Source organism: Acromyrmex echinatior, chromosome 16 (assembly GCF_024713525.1).
Source record: "Acromyrmex echinatior isolate Ae372 chromosome 16, ASM2471352v2, whole genome shotgun sequence".
Taxonomy (NCBI): Eukaryota; Metazoa; Arthropoda; class Insecta; order Hymenoptera; family Formicidae; genus Acromyrmex; species Acromyrmex echinatior.
Window position 1 is genome coordinate 3,735,692 of NC_141867.1, and position 17,789 is coordinate 3,753,480.

The 17,789-nt window shown below is 33.5% G+C and overlaps 1 protein-coding gene and 1 long non-coding RNA gene across 6 annotated transcripts in view; one reads left to right on the plus strand and one right to left on the minus strand.

Annotated features, from left to right (window-relative positions):
- LOC105143137 (limbic system-associated membrane protein) overlaps positions 1 to 17,789 on the plus strand; it is a 222,755-nt gene that overhangs the window by 86,824 nt on the left and 118,142 nt on the right. The window contains exon 4 of one of the 4 annotated variants that reach the window (XM_087414343.1): positions 3,798 to 3,939. The exons of 2 other annotated variants lie outside the window; for them this stretch is intronic. The gene's annotated coding sequence lies outside the window, so the exon portion shown is untranslated. Of the gene's footprint in view, positions 1 to 2,893; positions 3,940 to 17,789 lie in introns of those variants that run through there. One more of the 4 variants, XM_087414345.1, reaches the window with a different exon arrangement.
- LOC147907063 (uncharacterized) overlaps positions 1 to 17,789 on the minus strand; it is a 233,418-nt gene that overhangs the window by 47,775 nt on the left and 167,854 nt on the right. The gene's annotated exons all lie outside the window — the stretch shown is intronic.

Sequence of the window (17,789 nt, forward strand, 5' to 3'; positions counted from 1 at the left end):
CTGGAAAACTCTCTCGGATGTACTTCTCCGTTGTATAAGAAAGAAGGACTCATAAATCAACCACCTAGAGTTCTAAATGTAGAAATTTATGGAACAACAGAGAGGAAAATGCGTTATGACGTTTTTGCACGATCGCTAACGTATTACACGCAAGAAACTGCTGACATTGGCAAACTATAATTTTTAATTATAAGTGAAATTTAGACCGTCAAATTAAATAAGAGAAATAATCCTATTTACGGTTAAAGCGGATTTTGGTGCTTAATAATGTTCATATGGATTTGAAACGCAATCATAAACTAAAGCTGAAAGTAACATCACAAATAACGCTGATTGCGAATTTAATAATAATACTATTGATTATAAAATATTGTAGAAAATTTATATTGCAAAAAATATTATCTCAGCTGGGATTTGTAGAAAAATATTCATATACAAAATTTGTATATGAATATTATAAAGTATCAAGATTCGCTTTAATCGAAAACAGAATTATATTTTCGTATTTATATAATTTTTATTCAAATTTCTATTTAAACACATTTGAAATTAATTAATTTAATATCATTTATATGAATGTGATCAGGTACAGTAACTTAATTAAAAATAGACATTGTCAATATTGTCGTACAATTTCTTTAAATCTTTCAAAGAGAGTCAATTTGTTCATTTATTTCCTAAAATGTTCTATCTACACATAATCGCAATTGTAAGTACAAAAATCATTCAGCGATCATGCAAAGACTGTCAAGTTTCATCGACATTGTTTACATATCACATTTTCTAAGTTTCTAGGATATGATAGTCTTGAAAAAGTTTCAGAATCTTTTGAAGATTGCACGTAGATGGATCGATCGTGAAATGCGTGTTCTACAAGTGGCAATATGTATTCTAAAGGAGAATGGCAATAGCTTCCTTTATGCTGTTGTCTCAATACTACTTTGCTGTAGACGTATTTATATTTCGTTACTGCTTATTTTTATTTAAGAAAAACTAGAAATTTTTATGACAACCTACTGTGAAATTTTCGCCTTTTTGAAATTTCCGCAACTTGAGTTTTCGAACTCGCATGCAGATTTTTATTTATATTGTTCCGGACTATATAAAAATCTGAAAAAATTCTTACATATTTATGGAAGCTTTAACAACGAATTTTTATTATCATAGAAGTTGGATTGTATTTTACTTATTTTTTTTACAGATTTAAATTTATCTACCAGAATGCACAATCAAAAAAAATCGACTGTGCCGTTATAGTCCAACATTCGACGGAGGATTAAGTTTTTGATACGTTTTACGATAAACGTCAGTTTTTAAAATATACAGGAAAGCTACGTATCAATAATTCGTGCGAAAATTCCAGTTTCTCTCAAGCTGTACGTGATACCGATAGCCATTTCTGTATCAATCGAATACTTACGATATATGGATCGGAGTAAAAATTTTAAAACAAGATATATTTCGACTGATCTCGGTTAGATTCGTAGCCATCTGGTCCTAAGGTCGAATTCAATTTTTCGAAATAGACGTGGCCAAGTAGTCTTGTCGAGACAACGGGCGATACTTGTTCGTTTTACGATACCGCTATTTGTCACAGGGGCACACACGCATGGCCACTGTTTCGCCGCTCTGGCCAAGTAATAACGTGATTTTTCACTGGCCACAGCACTCGGTCCTGGCGTAAATTCTCGCTCGCGATCTATACTATCTGAGCGATCGCGCCATTTGGTCGTTACGACGTCTCCTGTGAACAATATCGTACAGATTTCACAGCAAACATGCGCTTGTTTGCATCGGGGAGAAAAACTAGTTGGATTTTTGCGTATTCGAACGTTACATTCGTACATCGCCTTTAAGGCTCCAACGATAAATTCACGTAAACAGAGGAAAGCCTACGAGTAAGTAAAGGGTGTAATACTTCACGAGTTACGAAGTTGATGAAGAAATATGAAAGAAATGTAACAAATGTTGTGAAATAATAAGTGAATAATATGATAAAAAATAAAAACAATGTCTCTTCTCTTTTTTTCTTTCTTTCCCTCGTCGTTTTCTCTGAAAAATGAATGCTTGATTAAATTTATGTCCAATTCTATAATTATTTAAACATGAAGAGTTTTAGAGTTTATCTTCTTCGTGCCGATACTTGTTATTTAGAAACTCCAGTTTCGTAATTCGTAAACTACGTCACTTGTCAGTATCGTGATAAAACTATCTCCGACAGAAGCTTTGTTAGTCATTTTAGTTGTTTAAGCATTGTATGTTAGAGATTACAAATGAAATTTCTCAACCAGACAGTTTCCTTTCATTCATGCTATCGCATCGCAATTGTTATCAAGGATAAAGTTACGTTGACGTATCCTAGAATAACGACGAGAAGACTGACCTAACAGATTGATACTAGTTGTCGAATAGTCGAGTCTATCATTCTCACACTTCTCCGAGACACGTCCTCCAGACGTCCTTTAGACATTTCTTGGAGAACTGTGTAGGTAATATATTGATCCTCTAACCTTTCGAGAACTTTCTAACAAAGAAACATAAAGAAGATTTTGTTTTCTAAGGATTTTCGGAATCACTATAAATTTGATTCTGGCCATAGAATTTCAGAATACTAAAATTAAAATTTTAAAAAATATATTAGGTGTTGGAATTAATTCGTAGCGTTTTTAATGAAAGAATGTTATTTATTTCACATGAGCATTAAAAAATACATTAATGAAAGTACTTCCCATCACTTGTAAAACGCTACGAATTAATTCCAACACCTAATATATTTCCAATCTTATTATTATATATATTTTGATTCTTGCGAAATTCAATTTTAGGAACTTTTTGGTATCGCTTTGATTGGAGCCTAAAAATATCAAGTTCCAAAAGGGTACCTCCAATGAAGAAGGACCTAATGTCACAGGATTCATAGTTGAAAATTTTCATTTTTCAATAATTATGTTCTTTATTCTGGAGAAATGTTTTTTAATGGTTTTTTTTTTATTTTCATAGTAATTTATTCACTTGATACTTAGTGAGTAAGCAAAATTCAAAGGCAGAGATTAATGGCTGAAAGATAGAAAAGTATAAGTTACTGAGAATTAATGAAAATCTTAATAATGAAAAACCACCAACCGAAAAGTTATCAGAAAAGAAATGAACAACCTGTTATTTATATTGTGATTCAGAGATTATGATTCTTTCTATCGTATTGAACTATTACTTTTTAATTGAGCGTTTACAAAGAGAGAATAATGAAAGAAGGTACGTGTAAATTCTCCGTCTGTGTCTGTGGCGTTGAGAGAGTTCAAACGGAAATTGTACCACTTTCAATCGTCTCTCCGAACGGAATGAATACGACGGAACTTCATTACGACAATCAGGCGGGTCTGGGGATTCGTCGCGGGTCAATCGTGCGCACACGTTTCTGAATGCCGACGACTTTTCTTTCAGAAAGTAGAACACGCGCCGGTGATGTATCGACTTTCAAGGAAAACTCTCTTTCGTTTCGCTCGTCCGCGGTAGCTAAGAAGTGTCGCACTTAATAAACTGCGAGTTAGACGCGAGCGCGACAACGTACACTATCAAGGACGGTCACCAATAACTTCCGCACGGTCGTTTATTTACGTTCGTTTTCTACCTCTAGGAAGCGCAGCACCAACTCCGATCTCTCACCGTCCTACCCTTTCCTGCTTTCTTCGTGTGTGCTTTGAGTTTCACAATGTAATCTATGGGGCGTGGCGAAATAGTTTTCGATTTCTCGGCCTTAGAGCGACGGAATTTACGACGCTCGACGTTTTAACTTCCAGTTTCTTCCCGCTGACGCCCAGCCCACATCGTCCACCTCTATCACCCCTTTTCCAGGACGGAGATTGCGGTGCGGGCGGGAGAGGAGAGAATGTCCTAGCTTATCCTCTTTTGGAGAAGAAAAAGGGAATAACTAGAGCACACGTATGTACACGTATATTCACTGCGGCGAAGCTAAGCCGCCAACGTCTGCCATAATTTCAAATTGTATCGAGGCGATTTAACCCACCCACGATCCTCGTAATTTTAGGATAACGTATTGTGCATTCATGCTCTCTTATTGCTTTTCTTACGTTGTCTGGCGTCTTACGTGCGTCTACGTATGCATCCGTGTGTCTTTTCTTGGATAGCATTGCTTGGTTACCAAGTAAGCCAAGTCGTGCTCATAGTTTTATCTTTCGTACATAATTGATAATACCAATAAATGTTTAGTTAGATATATATTTGAAAAGTGGAACGCTGTAATATTTCAATATTTCATTCATACACTGAGAAAAAAAGTCGAAATATTCGCAACCAAATGTGACGTTTTCTTCAATATTCTAAAAAAAATTTAACTGCGACGATGAAATATACATTTATGTCAAATATACTTCATTAATTGTAAAAAATAAAATAGATGGTTTATTTGCTAGTAATAAAAGTTTATTTCGCTGTATTTAAATAAGAATTTATTTCAATATAAACATAGCATCGTACAAATAAATTTTGAAGTATCTTTTTTTTTAGTGTAGTCGAAAAGTTGCAAATGATATATACCTATAACTATATATTATAGAGTTAAACAAAATATCACATGAAAAAAATTGAGAAAGAACAATATTGTTGCCTCAAATTTTATACAAACTAAATTTTGTACTATACAGAAAAAGATTTCTTTACATTCGAATTTTACATTTCTATTTGTCTGACTTATATTTATTTCACATTAAAATAATTTAATTTTTGACGAAATATTACTTTGTTTAATACCAATTTTTTAATTGTACTGTACTAAAACTATATCGTTTGGCAGAAAAAAAAAACACGATTACTTAGAACGATATTTTTCGATAAAATAATATTTTCTTTGATTACGCTAAATATAATATTATTTCATAAAATAAAATAAAATATTTCTTTGCAAGAAAATATTTAGTTTTAGATAAGATATATTATTTAAGATCAATTATGCTTTTTTAGATTTAATAAAATTTGTTAAATTTAAATAAACAGCAATTAACCAATTTTCAAACATCGACATTTTAAAGTCTCATCTAATAATAAATATGCTAGAGGAACGAGAATTTTACGATGCAGATAAATTTATTGTTTCGTATATTTGCTATAGGGAATTCAAAGAGAGCTATTTATCTGTGGATGTCAGAACAGACGGCATAATGGTAGAACAGATAAAATAGTTCCGTTGAGAAATTCTTGTAAGCGGAAACCCGCTGGTTTTGTCGAATTTGGGGCGCGGACGCCGTACAGTTTGAATCTGAGCTTTCGAAAAATACAGAGAAGAGATATTCTTTGTCCAGACGGAATAGACGCGAAATTCTATTTCCTCATAAGTTATGTATCGCAACGGATGATATATGTATAGCGTATATCCATATATATAAAATGGGTTGCACTTCATCCTGAAGTTGACACGACAAAAATAGCTTTGTATTTCGAAAATGATGTGTGAAAGTAACATGTCATCTAGATTGTTTCAGAAAATAAAAATAAAAATAAAAAATGAAAATAGCAAAACGGAATACTTTCAGAAATATTTTACAATATCATATTGTCCGTTACTTATTGTTAATATTTTTATTTGAAATAGTGTTAAATAAATAAAAGAGTTTTTAATTTTTAAAATGTTTATTGAAGCGTTTAATTATTAATTCAAGTAAAAAAAATAGTGTTTGTCTATTTTTTAATAGAAAATGTGTTTAGTCATGAAACGAGAAAAAAATTTGATGATTATTGAATGATTATGTTCAATTGTTACTGCTGATTTAGGCGATTTTTGTTGCGAGTCCTAAATTGTAATTTTAGCTAGATCATCACTGTAGATACTTCGAGCCAAGTATTCATGAATAAGAGATACGGCTGGAATGTATACGCGTGTTAGATTATGTAATAAAACACTGCGCTTCAACTGCGCTTATACTGCAACAGCTCGATGAAGGTTTAATGTAAGAAAAAGGGTAAGCATAGAAGCTATCTTGAAATGGACGCACATAAATAGCACGCATCCATCTTGAAAAAGACGTATTAAATTCATCTTTTGCTAGTAGGATTTTATTTAAGGCTTCATAAAATTCACAATAAAATATCTCGACAAGATTCATCATTTCTCTTTGTAATTGTGCTATTTTAAATAACAAATAACATTTCTAGAAAATGCAAAACTACATTTTAATGAATTGAAAGATTATAATTTTTTTATTTATTTGTGCTTGGAAATATAATTTACTAAAGCTTAAAATAAGTTACCTCTTTATGAATATAATCCTAATATGAAATTCTTTTTGCGAAAATTGTATGACAAATAAGCACTGGAGCACTTTCGTTATTACAATGTTATCCATAGATAAAAGAGAGTAAAATAGAGAGATGCGGCTTTCGTTTATTGTTGCCGCTATGCACGTTGATATTTCTGTTTATTATTCTTCCCTTTGATATCTCGAAATTAAGTCGCAATATTCTTATATCTCGAATGTAATCCGCGACGACTTATTGGCATAGCGGCAATAAAGAAATATGAGCGGTACGATATTGCTGTACATCGCCTGCGACGATGAGAACGTCCATTTGCCTGAGACAGAATCGTTTGTAAGCGTACGCTAAAGCAGAATACGCGATGCCGCGCTAGAGATTTATGAACGATCAAAATATGTAGCACGTATAAAGTCTGCGAGCTCATAAATCTTAATGCAATTATCCAGATACAGTTTTCAACGAAAATTGTACGGCAAGATGTACCACATATAAACAAGTTAAAGTTACTTAGGAAAGTTGTTCATATAAAACTTAAACTCTAAAAGTGCAATACAAAGGCTGATCAACAATAAATTACAAACTATAGTCCGCTTTAACATAGAAAAGATCTTTTGAAACAGAACATTTCAGTTAGTTATTAGAGAGTACAGAGAGAACAAAATTTATTAAATTCTTATATTAAATCTACGATTCAATAATTAACAAAAAGAAGTAAAATCGATCTAATTTTTTTCCAGAAAAAGCTTGATTCCCAAATTCTGAATGAATTTGGGAATCAAGCTTTTTTTGTTATTGACTATTAAACTATTCGTACCAAAAAGAAGGTATAAACAAAAGTAAAACGATACTTCAACGTGGCCAATCGTTAAGAAGGTATCGAGGCGAAACCGGTGGGGGATTCACAAGCGGCACTTTCACTTCAACGAGCAAACTAAGTGACGATGAATATAATTAGAACTCCCGAGATTGGCCGTTTACGGGTAACAAATCTCACGACGACGAAATCGTTGGCTACGCAGTGGACACAAAAGTCCCTGGACACTTTATGGGAGCGACTGGCAGGATAACAGTTGGCAATGCGCCCGTATTTGTTGACTTGAAATTTAGCGGCTGGCGATTGTTCTGGCTACGTGCCATTATCTGCTACGTGCGAGTCGAATCGCGAGAGAGACTGATAAAGAGATAGATAGAGAGACGAGGGTGGACAGAGGGTACGGTGAAGAGAGATGCTGGGACAGGGTGGTGTCTGCCCTTCGTGTCCCTTTGGAATGGGGAGAACGTTAAATCGCATTACCATCCGGCACGGCGACGTTATTCATTTGCATTATTATTTCTCGCGCGAGCGACCCTGAGTTCTGTGCCCTCTGTGTCAGTGACGCGCAACCCACGCCAGCAGAGCTTGTGGCTACATTTTTATCCTCATTCCAGCTACTTGCGCAAAATGATCTATCTTAAGTAAATTTTGTCATAAAAAGAAAGTTCAATTATTTGGACTTTCACATCTCAATCACTAAAATTCTCAACCATTAATTCTCTCTTTTAGCGTAGCCATTTTTTTTTTGTAAAGTTATATAGAACACACAAGTTATCGAAGAAATAGATTAGCATTTTTTTTTATCGAAGAGATGATTAAGAAATGCAATGTTTCAAGCAAGTTGAGAGTTTTAACAGTTGGAGTGATCTTAATGAACAATTGGTGGTTGTGCGCCACTGCTTTATATTCTGCTCCATCTCTTCCCTAGCGCTTCGCATCTTGCACCATCTTAGAGTACTCACGTTCGAACTTAACGCATTGCGACAAGGATAAATTCGCGGCTTGGAAATATATTGGCTCGGTTCGCGATTTTTCTTGGATATTTGTTACTCCATGCGCGATATCACCCGAAAATTCGTGGCTGTCGGTGGATTTTAAAGCAAAGCCGAAGTCACGTAACCGATAAAATAATTATGAAAAGTTTATCACGTCATTTTGCCACTTTTTCTGTCGAGTTTCAAATCAATCTCAAAAAGATTAACAAAAATAGTTTTGTTGAAGTTTCTAAAAAGTTGCTAGACTTGTATCTAATTAGATTTTTAGAAACCAGATCTTTAGTAAAGCCGTTTTTTTTGTGAATTTTTTTCTGAATCTGAAGATCAATCTGAAAATCTAAAACTAACTTTAAATCAAGTCTGTCCAATTTCAACTCCAGAGTCAAAACGTAAAGCCATTGACGCAAAAAAATCAATATGGGTAAGATTTCGGGAATTGTAAAGTGTTGATACGCGTCTGAGCGATCACGCTTATCAACACTTCACAGTCTCTGAAATCTTACATTGAATTTTTTTGTGTCGATAGTTTTGCGTTTTGGTTCCGGAACTCAAATTGGGGGGGAGGGGGACAGGCGTATTTTTAGACCATTAAAATAATTATACGTAGGACGCACATGATTACTAAAATATCAAAACTACTTGCAGTATTACTCATTTTGATTAAGCGTCGTAATTATTTTGACAATCCAACAAAATTATTTTTAGATCTACATCTAGCTAAACCTGTAGATATTTTAGCAAAATTCTTTTCGTGTTTAACTCTAGAATGCTATAGATACGTAAATTAATTTTACGTGTAAGTCATTAATTTAATGAAGTTATTAGATTTAATGTATTATGTTAAACTACGACAAGCGGAGACAAGCTTTTAAAAGTTCTGTCCATTAGATATATATCACTTTAGATATATATCACTTTAGCAGTCAGTACTATACAGAGAGCGTGATAAGTGATTTCAATTTTTAAGCAGTTTCGTGTTATTATATATTTGATTCAAGTGTTATAAGGAAACACACAAAATTGGACGATATACTCTATTTAAAAATCGAATTTAATAGTATGCTTACTTTTGCTTCTTCTTTCCTTTTAATTTGATAATTAGGTTATTTGTGTTTATATTGTATAAAAGTTTAGATTAGGTATAAATATTTTATCACTAAAAGGGTAAAATGAAGATATGGAAAATTTGTGCTATATTAATTAATATTGACCTATTTCCTTACATAAAGTTTACGTATCGATAATAATATTATATCATTCAATAACGATAACTAGAGTTAATGCTCTGTCAGATAATTCAACTGATCGTATCCATAAATCAAAACCAGTTAAAATATAGACATCAACGCTCATTTTTTTTTAAGATACGTGATATGAAGATACACTGCACGTGCTATGCATCTATGAGAACGCTATATAAATACGGTTTTTACGATAATCGTTACGCGCCCCTTTTACGTCCGTCTAGTTTAGGGGGAAAGTTTATCAGGTCTGACTGAATATCGATGGAATTCTCCACGTTCAAACATATATTGCACGACGTATGCGGCACGCGTAGCGCGATAATGTTCGCGTATCAATGCAATATAACCGCGCGTGGCGTTACGCTTACGTGATGGCGGTGTAAATATTAAAGATAGCACGACGCGAGACACTGGGGCGTCTGTCAAGATTAGACGCCACCCTCAGTGCGCTGAATATAATGCTGCAAAAAGGCGAGGGACAGGCGTGGAAAAAGGGCGGACGAGATCCTACAAATTACTTCTCGCGTCGAGGGTGGGCTCCCTCAGTCTGATTTCACCCCTGTCTGCGCCACGGAAAGAGCATTTTTTGTCTAGAACTCGTTGATCTCTCCCTCCTGGTATGTCACCCCTGTGATGCCGCGGGGCGCGACAAAGGAATTCGTTCGACGAGAGTCGCGGCAGACGCTTTCTCCCTTCGAAGACTTTCTTCTGGAGACTTTAAGTGGCCTCCTGTCTCTGCGACAAACTCGGCCAGTTATTGTCATTTATATCATTAATTTCTTCACCCTCTGATTTTGCGAACGCATCTTGTAAAAAGTACTTTTAAAAGATGAACACACTGTTTGAAATTATTTAACTTTTTGCTAAACTTATGAGGAGCATGAAAAACGATGTAAGATTAATATTTAACATGAATATTTTTTTTTCGGCTTGGATTAATTTTAATGAATAAGTAAACCATAGTTTAACTAATTTAGTGTCTCCTTTCAGTTCTTCAGTTTCAAGTTAAATATGCAAGTTAAAGCTGAGTTATAATTGGTTAAAGTTAACGTTGATGAAACCATCTCATAAAATATCGAGAGTAGATCGAAACTGTATTAAATTTTAAAGTAAGATGAAATACTAAGCGACATGATGATAACTGTTTGTAGAACATCTTAAAATCTGTTGATATTGCTTCTGTAAGATTTATAAAGTTCAAACGTATTCAGCTTCTCGTTCAACAAATTCAAGAAGATATGAAATATTTTTGGACCAATATAGGATAACGAAAAATATTATTTCCATCGAAAGAGACGTCGTTACGCGAATTATGATGCTCGAGGCGTCGGCGCGTATAAATGAAAAAGCTACTTTAATATATTCCAAACTATCGCGTTGATACGTATGTCAACGTAGAGCTATCGAGGAAAATGTCGCTATCGGTTTTGCTCAAAGTGACTTTGAAAGCTCCTCCTCTTCTCTCTCTCTCTCTCTCTCTCTCTCTCTCTGTAAATCTATCTATTTCTATCTATCTCTATCTCTATCTCTATCAGCGGATTTCGAAATCGTCTTTGGATTGCGGCGTGAAATCCATTACCGTTCTCATGAGGTAGCATCGCGCGTACATCATATTCCTTTGAATTTCCATAAGTGCGGACACTTCTCACCGCCGCGGCTCTTTGGACGAGATGCAAATGGCTAGATACGTAAATGCAAATCTGCCGAGCGGACGACACGAACACAACGAAGACGGCGTCCGCTCACGGCGCGGATTTTGCGACGCTATTACGTTTCGTTCGTTGTCATTCCACGGGTGACTGACTTGTCAGACTCGTTGCACTCGCAACTAAGCTCATTTTAACGGAGTTGAAAATGAGGAATGTGTTTAAAATTATTGTACCACAAAATTTCCAACAAACAATGAAGAAGATTAAATTTTGATTAAAAATTCTTTACGTACTTTTAACTTTGCTTATCAGGCATCAATAATATTAAATAGCGTGTCAATTTAATTTGTAATATTATTCCAGCCTCCAGTTTAAAACTGTATTTCAAGACAAATAATCGGCGCGCTGTTTGCTTGAACTGGAAATAATAAAATTCACAAAAATATTATAAGGTATAGAGTGACTGGATATGACCTTCTTCATCTGTATTGAACATTCCCCGATCGATTTTCACTTAATATTGTTTCTAACAAAGATGATATTCATAGTTCGTTATTTCAAGATCGTCTTAAGTAATGCCTTAAGATGCTAATACGGCCCTCTGATTAGCTTAAGACTATATTTAAGACACAAATTAAGTTACAAATATAAAAATTGATACCTATGAATACCCATTATAGACTTCTATTATTTCCAAGTAAAGATGCGAAAATCATTAAGTGTATGCGCTAGCTATTTTCGACAAGATCAGAGTTCGCCAACTTGCAAGTCATTGCCAACAACGCTGAGTACGAAACTACGAGGATGGTTATACATGACCGATGTGCCGAACCACGTTGGATCTAATCCAGCGTGCATGCTGTGGCATACATCAGTGACTGCTAATGTACCGGCGCTGCTTCGCGTGCGCGCACATGCTCGCATTTTGCAGTATGGGAACGCGTGCACGTATGCATGCGATAATTCCGATAGCTCCACTTCGGCGATATCTACGGTTTACAAACGGATAGAATGATCGGCGCAGTTCTTACGAATTGTACTCATGAATCTAGTGATGCAGTCGTAACTGGAAAAAAAGATATCTTAATTTCAAAGAAATATTTCTTTAAAATTAAGATTTTTTTTTTCGGTGTAATAAAAAACTGAACGTTTTTTACTTTTACGCGCATATTCCTTTTTGATTACTTATGTACTAAAAACGGAAATTAAAGAAATCTATTTTGCAAAAAATATTTTCGAAGAAATGAAAGAAATAAAAACTGATGTTAAAAGTATCTTGCATTAATGGTAAAGCAACATGTCGATAGCATTCCTCGTACACCAAATTCAATTCTTGTTCAATTATTTAGCTCATTAATTGCTTTATCGTCTACTTCCAGATAATTTTAACGTAATTTGAACTCTCTGTATCTCTGTCGATAGCAGCGTCGGGTGAAATAATTTGATTTCTAAATACACAATGTAACTTGGTCTAATCGGTCGTTCAGGAAGTCTTCCGCCCTAAATCCGAAAACGAGTATCACCATGCGCATCGTCCCTGACAGTATTTTAACGATCGACAGTACTGACGTAAGCGGTAACACCTGACAACGAGTGCATCCGCGGCAATAGTTGTAAGAAATGTTATTGTTCGCATCGACGCAATTAATACCGTTCCATACCGTTCACGTATGATTAGGAGGTACAAATATACGCGAGTATATAATAAATCATCGTCGCACTAAAATATTTGCTTCACTATAAATAGACTTGCGTAATGGTCCTCTCGACATCTATTACGAGGTTGCAGAGTTCTTGATATTACGCCTGATTTATGTAATTAATTAACACTCTCTATTAATTTTGTTTATTTAATTCTCGTTTATAAATGTTCTCTCAAACAGTTTAGAGTTTACTCGCATAAACTGAATATACTGAAATGATGAATATGTATCTACTAAATATATATATGATAACTTGTACTAAATATATATGTGAAAACAAGTATTATTATTTTGAGAAATATAAGGCAATTTTTTTAGAAGAGATCACGGAAATCGGATTGTGATACATAAAAAGAACAATTCTGCTAAAATATTTAAAAGTTTAACAAAATTATTTTCAGATTTGTATCGAACTAAATTTTTAAATACTTCAGCAAAACCGTTCTTTCCAAGAAAAATTTCAATAGTCTGAATTAAAGAATATATTCATAATAATAAAGAAGTATAAAAATAGATTAAATATCTAAACTACGTTATTAATACAAAACTTCTTACCGTATTTTCTTTAATTATATTATATTGTAGCCAACTCGGTTAAAAATATTTATTACAGGCGTAATTTTTATTACTGCTCATTAGCAGTTTCTAAGTCATCGTTATATTACCATAACAATACTTCTGGATGTTGCATTTGCCTTAATGATTTACGATATGCCATACGTTTTACGGATGCTCGCTCAAAGCAGGATTGATCGAGCGCATGTCGCGTCCGAACAGCGTTGCAAACGAGGCAACTGCTTAACCGTGAGACGCGAATTGTGTCTCGATGTGCGACATACTTGCAGTCAAAGTGAGTCATTATTGGACGCTTTGTCTTGTTGGGCGACGAGAAATTCATGGAACTTTACTTTGGGTAACCACTTCGCACCGGAAAGTTGCGTTTCCGAGACGAAATGAGTCTTACCTCGTCGATGCTCCACACTAAATACTCTTTATTTTCGCCGTCGCGAAGTTGACAATTCGTTATTGATGCATAAATTTGAACACATAAACTTGCGTAAATAAATAATCAACGCTAGTACATAGTTGCACAAAAGCGTGGTGCCTTGCGTATTCGTTATTTCCGTTAACTAAGAGAGCTTCATAGAGATTGATTAAAATTTAAATATAAATAGAATAGAGATACCTTATCGATTTTTATCGGAGAGATGTATTGTCAAAGAGATTTATTTACATAATTATAAATATTTATATAAAATTAGAATGCAACAACTATATTATCTCCCAGAGAGGATATTAAAAACCGCCTTTAATGTAACCAATAATCTTTTTGCAAGATAGATTCGGGATAAAGAGACACGGAAAGTGCATTCGGAAACGCAGCGCACGATAATCCCTCAGCTTCAATGGATAACGATGATGATGCCGGAACTGACCCGCGGAGATTTACTAGCACGCAAGTAGAAAGTAGAGCTACTCTCGACCACTCTTTGACAATGAGACTTTGTTCCCACGGTTTCGGTAATCTCGATATCGCGTGACGAAACTTATTGGAAAAGTTCCCTCCTTCCCCCTCGCGGGAATTTCGCGAGTTGGAAGTACGATCGAGTGGATTTGCCGATTCACTGTTACGGAATAACAGGAAAAATACTTGAAATATACAATGTTGCGGTAATAAAGATAGAGTGTCGTAATGGAACGTTCTGTACGCATGCCGTCCTTCCTCGGAAGTTCGAACCAGCACAGGGCGCACTGATTTAGCTGGTTATTGGAAAAGTTTCCTTTCTACCGATAAAACCTCTTAATTCATGGTGATTTCTCATTGGCAGGCGCTAACTTAATAATCTCTCCAGATTTCCTGAATTATGAAACAGATTAAAATATAAACTTCCGCTCAACATGAAAAATATAAATTTTAAAATCGTGGAAATGATGGCCACAATTTTATCTATATTATGTAATTATTTATCTTTTTTATATTTTTTTAATATCTATTATCCATTTTCTCTTCAATCTTTTATATGTGATCTTTTTCATATAATACGATTGTATTCTTTAATTAAAAATTTTCAATGTTATTTAATGATATTTAATTTATTATACTTGAAGTATGAGAGACAAAGAGAGAGAAGGCAGAGGAATACAGTGAAATATTCTCTTCATTTAAGGATTAGGCGGCTGCTGCAATTAGAAGCAGCAGCGAGATGTTACTCTTGATAAAACAGTCACGAATTCCGTAGAGCTTTTCTGCGTAATTACCTTCTTGATCAAAAGAAGACTAACTTTATTCTTCAGATGAACGTTAATTATTATGCACGATAATAGTTCATATATCAAAACTTATTTGTAATAAAATATAAAAATGTAGTTATTTTATAAATTATTGAGAGAGTAAAATATTAAGTAAAACATATAAATATTTTAAACTATTAAATATCCAATAATGCTATCGTCACATCGTTTAACAAAAATATATATGTACTATTTCATTTCTCAAAGAGAAAGAGTTAATTATGTCACTCTATAGTTACATAAAGAAACCTTTAATGTGAATTAGTTTAATGTAGTAAGTGGCAGAATTTGTCATTAGTTATTATCAACCAGTACGAGTAGATAATTTTTAAGGCACAAAGTGATAGTAGATTGACATACTTACTTCAAAAGCGACACAAATAGAAAATTAAATTTTCTAGAAAAGGGGAAAAATATTTTACAACTTGACAAAAAATTATTGATTAATCAAATAATATTGGCAAAAAGAGTATATTTTTAACGTGTCATTTTTGTTATTTTCGTTTCACAACTTTTAAAAATCACCCTTTTTTAATTGTACACCCAGAGAAAAGGTTGCTTCAATTTAAAGAAATTTCGCTTAAAGAACAAAGTAATCTTTTCTCTGGATATAATAACTTTAACGAGTTTTTTTTATATCATCCTCTCTTTTTGAATTGTGATGATTTTTTTATGAAGTTAATTTACTTTTAACGATTGATAGGGTAATGTTTCTTAACTCATTTACGGTAATAATTTGAAAATAACGTTTTTTGACTTGCGTCACTTTTGAAATAAGGGAGTGATGCGGAAACAAGTAATTTATCACAGTTCATTAGCGCTACTCTCTCGGAGGCGAAACATAATTCGTGCTCAAGATAGGCTGAGCAGGCAGGAACGTGCTTACATGAAAAATGTCCACGATGATGTTAACGCATTAATGTAAAACAACGGGTTGCGATAATGGGAGCAAGCAACGAGTTTGAAACAAATTGCTAGAGATCGACGAGATAGAGGAGAGTGTAGAAGGAGAAAAAAGTCTTGTGAATACTGCGAGGAGTTTGGACTACGCGAAAACGCGAGGGGATATTAATGTGCTCAGGCCGGACTTGGCCGGAGGCAGAGCAACGCTAACCGAACTTCAATCGAATTAACATACGAATGGCACTCGAGCCAATTGCGAAACTTTCATTTTAGCCGAGCAACAGCCAAAAAAAAAGCCTCTCTTCAGTTTCTATCTCGACGAATATTCCATTATAGAGTTTTGTTCGGAAACTTTGCGATCATTTGCCAAACGACAGAAAATTTATTTATTTAAAATTTGTTTAAAATTCGATGCATACTATTTTTTAGTTACTCGCTTAATGAGATAATATTTGACAAGCTTTTTATGAATATTAAATCATTTTCAAGAAACGATAAAGACGTATATTTAAAATAGAATAAAAGTGACATTTTTAATTTTTCATATTTCTTGTTTAATGGAAAGTACTATTTAAATATAATGCGATAAATTTGAATAAATTTTGACATGCGCAAGAATTAAATTTCTATAGAAAAGACAAAATCAATTGTGGCTCACGAAATTTATTGACATTTCTTTAAAAATATCCGCGAGTCTATAGATTGAGCTATAATCAGATTTAGATATAGTAATATTAATTACTTGTATAATTATTAAATTGTCTAATATGTTTTTAGATAATCTTTTTTATCTCGTTCCTTTTATCAATTTTTATAAATTATTTATATATATTAGATATTGTTTATAAAAAAATAATATTAGATATTACTTACATAAGATACCGCAAATGTAATTATGGAATCCATCCATGAATCATTAAAGAAAGTTTAAATTTTAAACTTTCTTTAGAGACTCGGGAATAAATATCACGATTAAATTTAATAAAAATACATACTGTCCCAAGTTACTTACACTGTCCCAAATCATCTACATTTACAGTACTTTTATTATATAGTGCATAAATTTACAAACTGTATTACTTAAACGGTAGTATAAATATTGTAAGTATTTTTTTAATAGTAACAGAATATCATCAAAAACAGTAACATGAATAGTATTTCATGATACTTGTTTCGTAAAGATAACGTCGCGCAGATGAGTGTGCAGAATGAATTACTGTGCGGGACTTTCCCATCGTGGCTAGTAATTGATTCGCGTAGAGCTAATTACGCTGCATAATTAGGTACGCTATAACAACTACGTCACAGCAGTAATTTGCTTGCGTGATAAGAGCGTAGCGTGATTGTTGCCTCTATTTCTAACGAGATAAATCAAGGTCATCACGTAAAATCCAGTCTTTTTTGCAAAAGGGATGCAGAGCGCTTTATAAACGGAAAACAAGTCTTTCACGTTGTTGTAAGCAATCACAGCCTTCTGTCCGCGATGTACAGTATATTGTAGCATCAAGCTAATGTCCTGTATTAAACAGACTTGATATGCGATAAAAATGGCTCGCGCGAATAAAAAACTCCATTACGCGCGCTACATAGAATATCCTTTACCATCTTACGAAAGTGACTTTAAAAATCTATTGTATCCCAGTTTTTCAGATAAAAAGAATATTATATTTATTTGCTACAAAATTCAATATCTTTTATTATGGTAAAACATTGATTTATGATTGTATACTATAATGCTATTAATTAGAATTGATATTTATTTTTTTTTTAGCAATATATTGAATTATATTTTGTATTCAATAAATGTAATTATTCAGCTCTTAAAATACATGAATAATTTTTTAATTGATTACATGTATAATCACATGTAAAATATTAATTATTAATGCATAATATTTTAATGCATTGAAATAAGAATTACA